The sequence below is a fragment of the Rhinatrema bivittatum genome, chromosome 17, assembly GCF_901001135.1.
Source record: "Rhinatrema bivittatum chromosome 17, aRhiBiv1.1, whole genome shotgun sequence".
NCBI classification, from domain to species: domain Eukaryota; kingdom Metazoa; phylum Chordata; class Amphibia; order Gymnophiona; family Rhinatrematidae; genus Rhinatrema; species Rhinatrema bivittatum.
This window is the reverse complement of record NC_042631.1, coordinates 12,682,298-12,698,528: the sequence shown is the minus strand read 5'-3', so window position 1 is coordinate 12,698,528 and position 16,231 is coordinate 12,682,298. Positions and strand designations below refer to the sequence as shown.

At 43.3% G+C, this 16,231-nt stretch overlaps 1 protein-coding gene and 1 long non-coding RNA gene across 2 annotated transcripts in view; one reads left to right on the top strand and one right to left on the bottom strand.

Moving 5' to 3' along the window:
• LOC115079183 overlaps nucleotides 1-16,231 on the top strand; it is a 267,455-nt gene that overhangs the window by 463 nt on the left and 250,761 nt on the right. The gene's annotated exons all lie outside the window — the stretch shown is intronic.
• Nucleotides 1-16,231, bottom strand: part of ANO3 (anoctamin 3) — a 206,927-nt gene that overhangs the window by 161,932 nt on the left and 28,764 nt on the right. The gene's annotated exons all lie outside the window — the stretch shown is intronic.

Here is a 16,231-nt window from a genome sequence, read left to right as displayed (position 1 = left end):
TATTTATCGTGCATGCCTTTTCAAAGGTTATTGCTGTTTGGGTGCTAGGAGTTTGTGCTGTTCTGATATGGGTATTATGGGTTCTGAGTATCTTTTTTGCAGAGGTTTGTGTTACTTCACATAGTATCTGCCAATGAAAGGCGTTTGTGCTGCTGTTACTGAGGTGCATACATTTGGTCTTGCATGGTGAGCAGTAATGTCATAGGCCGGTTGGGGAAACTTCTGTGGATGTGGAGCTACAAAACTGGAGATGCACGATTTATATTAAGATTCGGTCCTTTCCTGTACAGAAATCACCATATCCTTATAACAAAGAATTGGTTCCATGAAGTTATAAAATAATTTTACTGGGAGCTTAACATTGGCTGGGTTTTAAAAAAAAAACACTGCATAGAAGACCCTTTGCCCTTTGTTTTACAGCCAATTTAAAGGCAGGGGCTATGGGGTAGGAGGTGAGAGTTTGTGTGAAAACTTCACTTTGGTTTGCTCTCCCACCCCCTTCCCCCAAATACTTCTGGGTAAAGGCACCACCGAGAAGAGGCCTCATAGTCCTATCCTGTTAGTCTGACGAGTCATTGATCTGGGGATCCATCAGCACAACACAAAATTATTTATTTACAATTTCTTTGGTTCACGTATTTTCCTAACCTGTTTTGCACTGTTTTTTGATTTGCGCTTCATACAGTCCTGGATGCCCCCCTAAACCATCTTTGAACTAATGTAACTGTGAGGGGGGGGTTTGATGGCCCCGCCCTTACTGTCCATGGAATGGCAAACAGCATTTTTTTTCCCCCCTAAGTTTTCCAAAGCTGTTTTATCCCTTGTAGGCGCTTGTGGATATTAACCACGTGGGGGCAGGCTAAACTAAGGGGAAGGAGAAGAAGAGCCAGGGAACAGGGAGCAAAGCTGCTCAGATTTGCAGTATTCCTGCCGCCTGCTCAGAAAACTGGATTACAGGGAAAGACTCCACGCTGGCAGGAAGCGGAGCCCGCATCTGCGCTAGGGCTGTGCAAACCATCACAGGTCAAAAGCCGAGCAGGGTCAGTGGGGAATGGGGGAAATCGCACCCCCCAGGTGCACCGGGAATTCTTGCACCGCTCCCCCCCGCTTGGAGAAATTCAAGGGAGCTCTAAGCGGATCCACCAGTCTGAGGAAATGTCCTTGCCTCTGTCTCAGATTTTCTCTTGGATCTGCTTTTCCTTTTAGGAACATCTCGCTGGTTCGCTGACCAGAAGAATTTTTCCTGCCTTTGAAAACACAAAATATATATATGGACCTGTTCCTGCCCCAAGATCTTTTAAGAGAGATTTGCACATCCCTGGTAGTAGCCTAGTGCTTAGAGCAGCTACGAACCAGGAGACCAGGGTTCGAGTCCTGCTGTCGCTCCTTGCGACCTTGGGCAAGTCACTTTACCCTCCATTGCCTCAGGTACAAAACTTAGATTGTGAGCCCTCTGGGGACAGGGAGATACCTACAGAGCCTGAATGTAATCCACTTTGAAGTGCTGAAAAAAGTGCAAAAAGCAGAATATAAATCTAAATAGGGAATAACAAGCTCCCCCGTTGAGGGTATGTCAGACAGGGGGGGCAACCTTGCATGGCGCCTCCTATTTGCAAGCTGTTCATGCACCTTGCTGCTAAGTTTCCTAAGCGTAAGCTACCTGGGCACTTTCCCTTTAAAATGAATTGCAAGCAGAGTCGGACTTACAAATAAGGCAGAGCAGGCAAGTGCCCGCGTGCACAGCCAGCCCTGCCGTGCCAGTTACTGAGCCGAAATGTTATGTGTGTGGGCAGCCAGCAGTCCACATGCCTAAGGATCCGCCGCTGGCTGCAAGCACACATCTGCAAACTGCTGGCGCACTTTCTGTCTCCTTTTTTGAGCAGAGAGCAAAAGAACACGGGCACAATCTGAGAATCGAATGTCCACGGGCGACTGCCCCCTCCCCTCCCCCCCCCCCAGCCCAGGCACTCCGCCAGGAAGGCGTCTCTTACCTCGGCTAAAGAGAGTCTGCACCCTGTGGATGCCCACAAGTACCAATTTACCCTGGGTTAGTGTCTGAGAGCAGTCCGCAGGGAGTGCTGGATGGCAGTGTGCGGGGGCAAATCACAGCGATTAGTAGTTTGGGTTGGAAGACCTGGGCAGAGTAAGTCCTGAGTGCTGTGTGTGTGTGTGTGTGTGGCAGGGGGTATTGGATGGGTCCGGTGCTGTGCAGTAAGGATGACTCACTGTGCAGTCTCTGGTTGCTATGGTCTTTTCCCTAATGTTATAGTTTTTTGTTTTGGTTTTTTTTGTTAATTGGCTTTAACTCTCACAGGTCTGGCCCTTTAGCAATAATAATCCCCCCCCTTTGGATAACTTTGCACAATTTTTTTCTACGGATAAAATTATGCCTACAGAACAGGGCGAAGCAAGGTTAAAATATTTACCTGGATAGTGCCATATTGAGGAACTATATAACTAAACGTGTGCCAACTAGTCGGTTCCCACAAATGGTTGCCCTAAAGTTATTTGGACACCTTTATCTAGGTGACTTTTTCCAGATAGTCAGCAGATCATTTATCTGGATAGGTTCCTTTTGAATATCCGGATGACCTTAACTTTATCCAGATAACTTACCCACTTGGTGAATTTTTGAATATGGACCCTTGCTCGCTAGTAGAGATGTGAATCGGAACCAGAATCGGATCCGATATCAGTTCCAATTCACATCTCTACTCGCTAGGCAGAGCAATGCAACACCACCTCCCCCCAGCAAAGTCATCTGGTTCCAGCCTTCTTCTAGCTTGGTTCCTGTCTTCAGCCACCAGCCTGGTTCCGCTTCAGCAGTTCCAGTCTTCAGATTTCAGCCCTGCTGCAGTTTTCAGCACTCTCCCGCTGCCTGGTTCCTGTCTTCGGCTTCAGTCTAGTTCCCATCCTCGGCTTCAGCTGCTCCACTTTTCAGGTCCCACTGAAACTGGAACAGGTTCAACTCTGCTGCAGGTTTGTCCAGTTCTGTGCAAGCCGTCAGCCTTGTCTGCGCCAGGTACTACAGCCACTGCTTTGCCTTGGTATAGACTTTAGGGATGCGCATTCATTGTTTGTTTTTTTTTTAAGGCCATTCGTTTCATTTGTTTCGGCAGTTTGTGCGCATATCTCGCGATCGGCATGTACCCACACAAAACCACTGGTGTGCGCGTGTGTGGGCGTCTACCCGAAAGTGTGCGCACAATCAGTTTTGTGTGCATACCTTCCGATCGGGACATACATGCACATGGTCGAAACGAATGAAATGAATGGCCCAACTTTGCACATTCCCCCAATACTCTGTCATAGTCTGGCTTGTGCTAAGGCTTGATCACCTGCCATCGGCACAGACCTTGGGGCCCTGTCCATGAGTTGCGCCATGGCAAGAGGGGCTCATGCATACGCAGTTCCTTACACACTCACTCCTTCCCCTGCATCGCTTCTGATCCCTTTTATCTCATTCTAGGGAGGGGGATCTTGAAAGGAGATGGAGAAGGACCAAGGTCCATCAAGCCCAGCATCTTGTCTCTGACAGTGGCCAGACCAGGTTGCAAGTACCCGGAAGATCCCCCAATAGTTTCTCTAATTCTTGTATCTCATGCCCAGGGATAAGCGCCGGCTTTGCCACGTCTGCCTGGCTAATAAATGACTCTTCCTTCAGGAACTTGTCCAATCCACTTTTGAACCGCACTGTTAGTTGCCTTGACCACGTCCTCCATAAACAGATTCTATACCCTGATTGTGTGCTGAGTGAAAAAATATTTCCTACAATTACCTTTCAATCTGCTGGTTGCTAATTTCAAGGCATTACCCCCCTAGTCCTAGTGTTTGAAAGGGTAGGTAACCGTTCCACCCCACTCATGATGTGTTAAATCTCAATCATATCTCCTCTCAGTCATGTCTTCTCCAAGCTAGAGAGTCCTCCCCTGTTCAGTGTTTTCTTCTCAAGGGAGCTTATCCATCTCCTTTATCATTTTTGTCACCTTCTCTGTACTTTTATTTCTTTTTTTGAGATGGGAGCAGAAGGTAAGGAAAGATGGCTCGTAGAGGTGGTGGTGGTGGGGGGTCCTGAGTCAGGGTAGGGAAAGAGGACATAATCCACTCTCCTATGCATCCTTCGGAAGATCCCTTTTCTCACTCGCTCTCTAATCCCCTCACTCGCACATTCCACACACATTCCCCCACCTTCCCTACTTACCCACAACCTCTCACTCTCAAATACACAATCCCCACTCTCCCGCTGCCCCCTCCCTCCCAACAGTCTCTCGTTCACTGTTGGACAAAAAAAACCTGATTTTTGAAAGCGGTACACGTTGAATGCAGCTCAGCTCTGAAAGGAAACAAGAAAGTCAAGTTCCAGACAGGAAACAACACAAATGGTTGCAGTTACTTGTAATGGCACTGCTAATTGTTTTAGCAGTGTCACCAGAGCTGGAAAATGGCAGCGTAAGGAAGCAGAACAAGAATTCTTGAGGGCAGATTGTGAAATCCACACTGTCTGAAGTGATTGCTCAGCTCCAGGCTAATGCAGCCACATTGCTCTTTTGCCAGCACTGCCTCTCCAATAGATCTGGTAATACTGCTGGAAGACCTTCCCAATCGTCATTCCACGTGGAATGAATATGTACAGCAGACACAGGAGCAGACCAGGTCACAGATTGTAGTGTAATCAGGCATTGGTCTCCTTTAATGTCACTTGAAGCAGGTGAAATAAAAGTTCAGCAACTGGAAAAAAAAAAAAAAAAGTCCTTTATAAAGGCAAATCTTTTTACACTACAATCAAAACATCAGCTTTGATCACTCTGTGCACCTTGATGGGATTAAATGTGTCCCATTTCAGGAATAATTTTATGGATATCGCTATATTTTAACAAGGTTTAGATGTCCTGTCTCAAAATTGTGATATACATTGGCAATTTCCAAATGCAGTAATGTAAACAAACCCTATGAGACAGATAAAACTGCATCAAGTGATCACAACCAAGAATAATGTGGCATGTATACTGCGGTGGAAAGTGTGATTTGGTGCAAATTCAGTGCTCATTATAGCTTGTAGACACGTTTAGAATGTTCTAAATAATGATCCATTTCTACTGCACTATCATGGGAACAAGTTGATTGCTGAAGTCGCGGAACATCCGTTTCATGTGACACATCAGCAATGGTGACCGACACATCCATTCTCGGTGTTTTGGCAATTTCAGATCCCTGCAAGAGGGACCAGAATAAGCCATCCCATTCAACTGAAAGTAATGAAGTCTGTAGGGTTTGTCCTGGCACAGCAACATGATGTCGCTCAAAATTTAACAACGTTAACTAAAAAAAAAATAAATCACAATTTAAAAAAGGGATGAGACTGTTTTGGATTTAATTCAAGTCTCCAGGCGTAGAGGTAAGAGGAGAGAAATCAGGGTGGCTGCAGTTTTCTCATCCTTGATCAACTCTTTGCCTATCAAGCATGGATCAAATTCAAATCAGCTGAATCAGCCTTAATTGTCATATTTGATGTAGCTTATTGAACAAGTATGATTCTGAATTCAGCCTTGCAAGATGGCTGCCAACAGTCATGTTTTGGGTAGAAGATGTACTTAAAATTATTACTGATCTTTTGTCAACTCTTTCATCTCGTTAAGTGGGTGAATCTGAGCCAGTCTGAATTTGAAAATCAAAGATGGATTACGTTAAAACCTAAGATGATTTACAAGAATGACACACAGCATGGCAAATCAGTGCCAGAAGGGGTCAAACGGAATACGCAGAACTAAAGAAAACTCTGAGGTTGAACAGCGTAACTCAAGCTCTGTTTGCCCGTCCCAGTTAAAGACCTATCTTTGTATCTTCTGGAAGTTTAGTTGTCGTCATATTTCAAAGACAGGTTTCACGATTTGCTGGAATGTTCTGTTTTGAAAGACCCCTGGTCACCAGGCTTTTTTTCGGCTGCCTTCTCATGTTCTCCTGCCATCTTGTTTATCTTATCCAGTAGACACACTGGTGGAACATTTTTGAAAGCCTTTCTGTAGCTCAGATTATATCTAAATGAATTTCTCATTGTTTGTTTTTTTTGTTTGTTTGATTCTAATAGCTTTCATTTCAAAGGAAGAGTGCATTCCTTGCTCACTGGCATGAATATTAAAGGCATAGTTGGCTGATACTTTAGTCTCTTGCTGGCTGCTGATTTATGAGCTGAGCAGACTTGCTGTAAAGATGCAGCCTGCTAGTGACCATGTTACGATGTAATATTTGTAGTTTTCCCCACTATTCTGACAGGATGTTTAAAGTAATTTCTTCTAACAAAATAAACAGGAATCATGAATACGAGTTTTGAATCAGTAAAGCTGAAAGAGATCGGAATTGCTTGGCAGTGCCTAGTCTGTCAGCTTGCTATATACTATATAAGGCAGGGAGTGTCTGCCTGTAACTCTCTAGGATGCTTTCTGTTGGTCAGAGGAGGCCTTCAGTGTGTCGCCTATTGCCGGACAGATTTCATTTTTGTTCATATTTTCCATGCAGTACCAGTGCAGGCCTGCAAACCAAGAAGGTCCGCGTTGCACCAACTATTGCTGGGTAGATATTGTCCACACAGGTCAGATCATCAGCAGTGGCAGGACTGACGCTTAGCGGTGAGCTGATGATACAGATATTTTAATGGCGGCCCGTGTGGGCCACAAGGTCAGCGGCAGCCTGCATAGAAGTTCAGGGGGAAGCCGTGGCTAATGCAGGAAGGGAGGTTCTCAGTGGTATAACTGCAGCCAGAAAGTGAGGGCAGACACATGGTGAGTAAAAGAAGAGGGAACCGCTGAAGGGGGAGTGGGGAGAAAGATGGAAACATCCTTTTTTTTTTTTTTTTTTGAGGGGGGTATCAAAAGGGCTGGGGGGCAGAGAGTGAATGGTAAAGAAGGGCTGGATGTGGGCAACAGAGATTGGTCAGGTAGAGATGGGGTTCTGGGTGGTAGGAGAGAGCGCGAGAGAGTGGTGGTGGTACAGAGCTGTGGGGGGTGGGCAGGAGAGAGAGTGCTTAGGGGTAGAGTAGGGATAGAGAAGTTGAGGAGTTGGAAGGAGGTTTGGGGTTAAGAGAGGGAAGCTGGGGGAAGGAGAGATGGTGGGAGGAGAAGAGGTTGGTCAGAGGGTGAGGTCCAGCTTGGGAGGAGGGTGGAGAGAGAAAATGAGAGTGATGGCTTGTCAATATATGCCCTCATTCTCCTGGAAATTCTTCATTTATGAGGACCATACCATCTAGTTATCAATAGGGATGTTCATTCATTTGAAACGAAACAGGAAATTTCAATTAAATATCCTGTTGTGTTTCTTTTGTGAAAGTAAAACGATATACAAACAAATTACATTTTTCATTTTGTTTTTCAAATGGCTGCCACAACCGCCACCAAAGCCCTCCACAGTGCTCCCTAAATCCTCCCTGCAGATCAATCTCCTCCATACCAAAAAAAAAAAAAAAGGACCTCAGACTTAGGATCACTGACTCTACTTTGATACGGAGACCTGGTGGGGCGGGAGCTACTGAGGACCACGCCAGCCTCTTAGTCCTGTAGATGGGGTAAGTGGTTGAGGTCCAGGGGAGTCCGAATGGGTGCTTTGTGAGAGGGCTCTCGTGGTGCTGATGGCAGGGAGGCAGGACACGAGGTAGACCCAATATTTTCTTTTTTAAATTGTTTGTTGCTTCATTTTAAATACACAAAACACAACGAAACAAACTGAAAAATAAATAAATAAATAATGAAACTAAAACCAAAACAAAATGAAAAAATATTCAGTGCACACCTCTGGTTACCCATGCCTGCAGACTTTACTGAGCATAACCGGTTCCAAGCGGGACGTAAGTTACCTGGAGTAACTTATGTGCATATTTTAAAAAATACTTTTTAAGTTGCGGCTCCACATCAACTCTGTTCCCCTATTTTGATGAGAACCTCTACTTGTAGTGTTGGTGCTGGTGGGGTTGGTAATTTTCAGCAGAGCTTTTTACATAGGTAGCCAGCTGTTTACATGAGTAAAAGGTTTTGAAAAGGACCCCAAGTATTGCAACAGAACAAATTTTGAATTTAAATATAAATCTGAGAATATCTGCATGCAAAGTAGATTAAAGTGGTTGACTATGGCCATACCTGTGACCAGTCTGGATTCATCAATTGAGCCCTGTTCTAATCAGAGTAGAGTCAGGAATGCTCTAAATTTATTGGTGTCAGGTCACACATGGTCTGGCTTCTCATGGGTTAGAGCCACAAATGGCTTCGCTAAATCGGAATCTATTCATGACCTGTCCTGTTTTGGCTCGGACATCCAAATTCCAGTGGGCATAGTGATTCACCTAAAAATCAAGCTGGTTTACCTTTCCTTGGTCATACCACAAAGGTTTATGTATAAATATAGTCTCCAGTAATTCTTTAAAAAGGCAATCTATTAAACTGATATCCACTTTAAGGATCTCAGGGTTGACGGCTCAATGTTCAGGATTAAATGCAATTCGTGGTGAGAGATTGCTTAAAAAAAAAATGACTTGGTCACCTGTTTCACAAATATAATCCTCTTCGTAACTATCTGAAAGCCATGTTGGGCCTCTCAGAAAAGTCAGTAAAGTTGTAGTTTGTCTCTCTTCACGTCTCTTTCTCTCCCTGCATCTGTATCTGGAAGAGCTGGAGCTGTATGAAGACATGGGTAGGGCTATTTTCAAACAGCTCCCATGGGCTAAAGTCTGCGCGTACTTTTTCACCTGCAAACTTCGGTCAGATGAATAAAACAAAGTTTCAATTATAAAAGTCTAATTGCTACCATAAACCTGGCTAAAAAAACATTGTCTTCCGTTTCTATACCCAAATTCTAAATAATTGTATCTTCCCCTTATTGTAGTGCCCCACTGAGTTTCAGAAAGCAGGATCAAGGCTCACGAATGAGCTAAGCATATTTGACACATGCAGCTTACAGTCGGTGCAGTTACTCTCCCTGCTTTCTTAGTCAATCTGCGTGTATGGAGCCTGAGCCTCGGACCCTAAAACCTTGGGGACAGTATAAACAGAACTGAACTTCTGGGAAGCAGGAACGAATCCTGCTCAGGATTACTGGGGTGTGTCTCACAAGGACATCACACCCATTAGCAGAGGTTCTCGCACAACCTGAAAAAGCTCCAAGTCTACACGTGCTTTTCAGGTGTGGGTAATCCGAGCAGGTATGTGAGCCATCAGGTCACACTAGCGAGGGGGGTGGGGGTGGGCATAGTGAGATAATATTTACTGATGTACAGAGAGACAGAATGCAACTTGCACTCAAAAGTGTATGCGGGTGTGAAAACCTTCCACTCTTCATCAAATCTCATTTCTTCCTGTTCTACGATGTTCCCTATTGTGTAATAAATACATAGGAATGGCAGAAACATTCAACTACACCCGCTGACAACAAGACACTATTCCTTTCTGTTTACAATTTAATCATTTAGGACCGGATTTACTAAGCTTTTCTTCCTCTTCGACACAACATGTGAACCAGTCCCTCTAAAGTTTCTACAGCACGACTGTCGAAATGAAAACGAGTATGATAACAACATGTTTTTTTTCCGGAGTGTCTTAAAAGTTGGCAACAGGATTGTTGGTAACAAATGAACTCACTGGAACATCCTAGCTCCATCGTAACGTGTAGCCTTGTTCAGTGCTGTGTACATAACTGGCGGCGAGGAAATCACAGAGCTGCCATTCATAACGTTCACTGGGGTACGTTAGAAAGAACGGCCTGTTAATGAATCCCTGATATCTTAGTGTCCCTTGGATTCCCTTGCACAGGCTTACCGTAAATTAAAGCTGCTCTAGCAGCTATTCCTGAAGTCAGGAAATCCCCCATGGAAATTCCAGTTTATTCCTGAGAGCAAGCAACAAAGAACTTCAGACGGTATTTATTTATTTTTATTTTTTTTGTGCGACTTCACGCAGGACCTTTTGAGACCCTATTGCTTTAGGACAAATAAAGGTCTGATCACGATCATAATCCCAGCAAATCCTTTTTGTACTGTGGGATTTAATGGCAAGCTTGATCCTACACATCTATTTCCAGTCAGATAAAGTTGTTAAACCAATATATTGAAATCAATATCTTGCATTAATAGCTATGATAGTTGCTATCGTCCATTTAAGCTGATGTTCTGTGAGTTCAGAAGATATCAGTACGAACACATTCTCATAGCTGTGGCATGCATGATGGTACTGAGATCCTCTTAGCACAGGCAAGACCATGCTGAATGGAGTTTAAGCGTACTAACAAAAACCACATCTGTCGGAAACTCATTAAGAGCTGCGTTACCTTCCAATTTTTGCCCCATTCCTGAGGAGGAGACAGTACATCACAAATTAAAATCAGAGCATTGCTGCACTGGTCGTTATTGACACAACATGTAGGCCTCTCGCTAATATATGCAACATTTTCATTGCTGTATGACACTCAGAAGAATTACATAGTGGGTACAGCATGAACGAAGACCATCGACTCACTGTATCCATCCTTTTTTTTTTTGATTGCTGAACAGCGCTCCCTGTGTTGTAAACCAGGAGAAGATGAAACGCACTCTCCAGCTGTAGCCAATTCCACAGCAAGGAAATAATTCAGTCCCAAAGAACAGCGCACACATCACTGTATTAGCAATTTTGCCTACAGTTTAGAGAGATCGTTCCCACCAATATTTTTTCCAACAAGATTTGTCCAGTTAACCTTCGCAAAGTGCTTACTCAGCAACTGGAGATAAAAATCACAAGAAGAAACAGATTCTTTAACTTTGTTTTCCCAGGCTCCCAACCCCTTCCTCTAACCAATGGGTCATTCCCTTGCTTTCTACTGCACAAAAATTATTTTTGATACCAAAAAAACAGAACAAATTGCTTTCAGAACAAACACGGTTATGTATTGCTTTAATTTAGCATAATGAATCCAACCGTTTAACATGATTTCTCAGCTGATGGATGAAAGTGAAATAAAAGGGCATAATGGAATATTGCTACTAATGCCAAAATCAGACAGAAAGAAGAAAGCATGGGATTTTGTTGGCTTTCTGATGAATTAATGACAGAATCATAATAAACCATACTATACCAAATTTTTAATAAAACATATATACAAGTTACAATAAGTTTTTTTTAAATTAATCATCACATAAAAAGAAAATGTTATGCTCAGGCTTGTGAACCCTTGGGCTGACGGGAGGATGGTATACTTTAGGAGAAGATCCGTAGGTTCTCCCGTCGGGTGGCGAGGCAGAGCAGAAGACGTGACCAGTTGACCCTCGGCACTGGAGACTGTGGTGACTGTGGAGGCAGACGAAGAGTCGTGACGTGGAAGAAAGGAAGTGTGTCTTCGCCACTGGAAGTCCGCGGTCCCCCCCCAGGAGGAGCCCGTAGGAACCCGGACCGCTGGGACTTAGGTGGACCTTTGAGAGGTCAAGAAGTTCGGTGCAAGGGCTGACTGGAGCTGTCCCCCTGGGAGGAGCCCGTAGGAACCCGGGCCGCTGGGACTTAGGTGAGCCCTTGGAGATGATGGTCAAGAAGAGGTCCGAGGTCAAGTGCCAGAGGGTCGTCGCTTACCAGTCCGAAGTCACATTTCAGAGAATCACCGCTTGCCAATCCGAAGTCAATACCAGGAACAAGGATCCAAAGCACAAAAACTCACCGAAGCAAGCAGACCTGACAAACCACGAAAGTTGCCAAGTCAAGGAATGAGCAGAGGAAGCCGCCCTTTATACTTCCTCTGCTCTGGCTGATAGGGAACAGCTGAAGCTAGTTAAAGGGATCAGGTCCCTTTAAATCTGTCAAGGAGGTGCAGCCTCACGCCTAAAGATGGTGGCGGCCATCTTGTATTTCCTCCGTGGAGGAAAACTCTGCTGGACGCCGTGAGGGGGGAGCAGGGATGGCTCCCCCTGCGGCAAGCAGCACAGGGACCCGTGCTGGAGTGACGGGCCTTGAGTCCGGGCCTTCCCCCGGGACTCCCATGGCGGTTCGCCGTCGCGGGCAAGGTAGGGGACTGCGGCCGTGGCCTGCCACGGCTGTGGAACACAACAGAAAATCCAATCCAAATAAATAGCAATATAATTTAACAAAATAATGAAATCATAACTAATTCTTACTACTTCAACCATAAATGACAAAACAAAATAAAAACTGAAAAGATACAATAAAGAGAGCATTTAAAACACCAAGGCTCAAACATCCACCCACACATCTATCACCACGCATACTATAATCCTTCCATGCTTTTAAATTTCTGTTACATGAAGTCGCTGGTGGGGGTCACTAATGCATGCAAACCAACTGATGCAGTGGTTTCAGATAGTATTACAGATGCCCCTGATGAAGTCTTATATGATTTGCACTCGGAACATTGTATGAGCTTTGTGTTAAGATAGTGGTGAAGATCTGATGAAGCAATGTCCCTTAGTTCTTTTGTGACTTAGTTTTGGATTCTAATACAATGTTCTAATATCTGTTAATGAGGAGAATGTATATTTTTGTATTTTTTTTTTTTCTTGTGGGGTATAGTTGTGGGTTTTTTGTTTTTTGGGTTGTGGTTTTGTTTTTTTTGCTTGTTTCTTTGTGGAAGGATATATGTGTGGTGATAGGTGAGTGGAAAGTCCTCATTGGTCTTAAGTTTGTTTTTTTTTTTTTTTTTTAATATCTCTTTTTGGTTTTTATCTTATTTTGCTATTTATGGTTGAGGTAGTTAGAATTATATTTATTCTTTTATTTTATTTGTTTGGATTTGCTTTTTGTTATGTGATGCATTAATAAAAAAAAAATTGTATTTTTTATCTAATTTTTGTTAAAATTTATTTATTTAAAGGCTTTTATATACCGAAGTTCATGTACTAGTACATACCGCATCAGTTTACATAGAACCAAAACTGGAAATTACATCAAACAAGTGGGTACAAAATAACAATGTTAACTTCGTAGGAACTTAGAACTTGAAAGTTAAGGAGAGAACAAGACAAAAATGTGGTGTAGTATAGCTCTATTATTATTCTTTCTGTTGAGGTTAGACATAGTCATAGATTTTGTGATCCTTTCCAGATTGTCATATCTTTTAATTGAATGCCTATAAAAATGTATCCAGAAATGATGCTGCCCATGACCTCTCGAGCATGCATGGGCCCCTTCAGATGATTCATGAATGAAATAATGAATGGGGGCGTTTCATCAATTAATTAAACATAAAAACGATGTTGCTTCAGTTTCAATGTTCATTACTCAGGGAGTTTTAAAACAAATTTCCTCTCTAAAGGTCATGGAATTGACTTAGATGACCCTAAGAGCTTTCTGTTTGGCTTGTTTGTTTTCCTATGGAAATATTTTTCTAAGAATAGCAAAGGTGAAGAAAACCTCAAGAGGCGTGCACATTACTCACAACCAATCTAAACAGAGATGGAACAAAATACAATAAACAAATGCACCTCTTTGGATCTGACCCAGAAACACAAATCAGTTTTTGTGAACTGCTCTTCTCAGTCCCAAATCAATTTATATCCAACCAGCAGAAATAAGGGGCATTCCCTTATAGCAGGCATGCTCAAACTGGCCCTCGGAGGCCCTCAGCCAGTCGGGCTACCACTAATGAATATGCATAGCATTGAAATGTCCAGGAAGAAAAATGAAAACAAAGGTACCTACGGATGGAGAGAAGGATGTATATTTAAGGAAATCCTTACTTTTACGTCGCCTGATATATGATGTACCAGACTTACATCCATGCAGAATTTGTACACTGTTCTGGACCTCAAACGAAGGTTTCCCTTTCCAGTGTGGCTTTATTTATGTAAAATATTTGATACCCGCCTTTCCATAGGGTGGGGTACATAAAAATTGAACAGTACATAAAACAATCATAAGGACAACTTGAACAGCTAAAGCAGATGAAAACATAGCAGAGAATTGTCTCACCAATGAAGGAACCGTTATTGATCTATGATGTTGAATTCTTTAAAAAGATGAGTCTTCAGCACTTTTATTGAATAGCTTGGTATCTTTTAAAGATCTTAAAGAGGCTGGCAGAGTATTCCAGAGCAAAGGACTTGCGGTGGAAAAGGTCCTCTCGTCGAGGTACACATTTTAAGTGAAGGTACTCCTTTGGTGAATTTTCAAAGCAGTGCATATGCACTATAAGGTATATTTTAAAAGCCCGGGGCATGCATTAATTAGCGGATACGCGAATAACTCAGGCTCGCGCACCGAGCAGATTTTAAAAGCCAGCAGGACACATGCATATCTCCCGCAGCGCGCACACACACACATCTAGAAAGTTATCAGGGCATGGGTGTGGTGTGTGCGTATATACCTACGCGATCCGGCACATGCAGACGCCCTCTGCCGTGTAACTTCACTTCTGCTATGGATGAGGTGTAAATTAGAAAATAAAGAAAAATAGGCAGATCTGTGGGGTTTTAAGTTCTGGAGCTAACTGGGGGGCAGTGAAAGCTATCGAACCAAGGCATGGGATGTTGATGTCAGGGATCATTGCCCCACTGGATGAAGCAGTGAGAACAGAAACTACTTATCCCACTGCAAACTGCTACGTGAGTGGGGTGGAGCCGAGGTGGGTCAGTTGAGGAGGGAGTAGGGTCCACAGTAGGAACAGAGAGACATGGGCCAGCGGTGAGAAGAGCAGAGGGGGCATTGCTGATCGGCTTTTGCTGTGGAAGTAGGCTCTGCTTTTGTCTAAGAGTCTTTCCTGTGAAAATTGCGAGCATTTGTCTTACCCTAGCAGTAATTTTGGTGAAAACTGGGTCACTGCTTTGGTGCTGGAACCGATCCCTTATACATAACATTGTTTCCTATGGGAAAATCAATTTTGACTTAAGGCAGGGTTTTCAGGAACCAACTGTGAAAACTTCCTGTATATCTGGAAAGAACACTTACATCCCTTATTGAGGGAATTTCTGTTCATTTTTTGTTTTGTTTTGTCCTTAACCAACCTTACTTTCAAATCCTATGTGTTTGACTTTGGTAGGCTTTAACTTTTTATTCTTGACGTTGTTCAGTTATAAAGAAGGTAATTTTTCAAAAGCCATTTACCCGGGTAAAGGGGTTTTTGAAAGTGATCCACTCTATAGGCCGGTGAAAGCTTGCATGTCGTGCCACAAGGCACCTACTTTTCCCTGCATTATGGTGGAATCACACTTTAGATGGGGTTAGGTTGGGAGAGAAAACAATGTACAGTTTTTTTGCATTTTCAAAACTATGCATGCTATTATGGTCCAAAAAGTGAGGAGCAAAGCTCTCCACTTGAACAATTTTGAAAGGGAAAATAAGCCTGAACTTTTCCTTTGAAAACCAACGTAAAGAGTACGAGTAAAAGTACAAATGGACTTTGCATCAGAATGCACAATTTTGAAAACTGTCCATTCCGTTTTTATCTAGGGAATGCACAGTAGTTCTCATAGAAACAGAGAATATGATGGCAGAAAAGGATCAAGCAGTCCATCCACTCTGCTCAGCAAGCTTATGGTAGCATTTGCCTCACCATACAGGTCACCCTCATACTTAAGTTTCCCAAACCGTCAAATCAGTGCCCTTGTTGGTTGCTGTCTGAGTTCAATTCCCCGTTACCTCTTGCCGTTGAAGCAGAGAGCAATGTTGGAGTTGCATCAAAAGTATCAGGCTTATTGGTCAAGCATAGAAACAGCTGCATCAGCAAGTTACTTGTTTTCCCAAACCATAAAATTCAATGTCCATATTGATTGCTGTCTGAATCTAATTCCCCTTTTCCCCCTGCTGGTAAAGCAGAGAGCAATAATGGAGTTGCATCAACAGTATGAAGGCTTATTGGTTAAGGGTAGTAACCACCACACCAGCAAGTTACCCCCATGCACTCTCTTCCTCATTGCTTTACTGGCTAACGCCCCGCTATGTTTAGACATTATAATTAAGCCGCTGTTTCTTTTGTTTCATTGCCTTTTCTAGTTCTCTTCAGTTACACTGTCCTAAACCTCTGACTAGCCTAGCCTCCAAGTTATCTACCCTTGTTATATGTAACTTCCGCTTCTAGTGAATTGTTCTTGTTTAAGTTATACCCTTTGTTACAAGTAAACCGATCTGATATGAAATTTTTCATGAAGGTCGGTATAGAAAAAGTGTTAAATAAAATAAATTTCCATCCTCTAGCCTTTAGGGATCCAAAGTGTTTATCCCATGTCCCTTTGAAATCTTTCACTGTTTTTGTCCACACCACCTCCTCTGGAAGGGCATTCCAG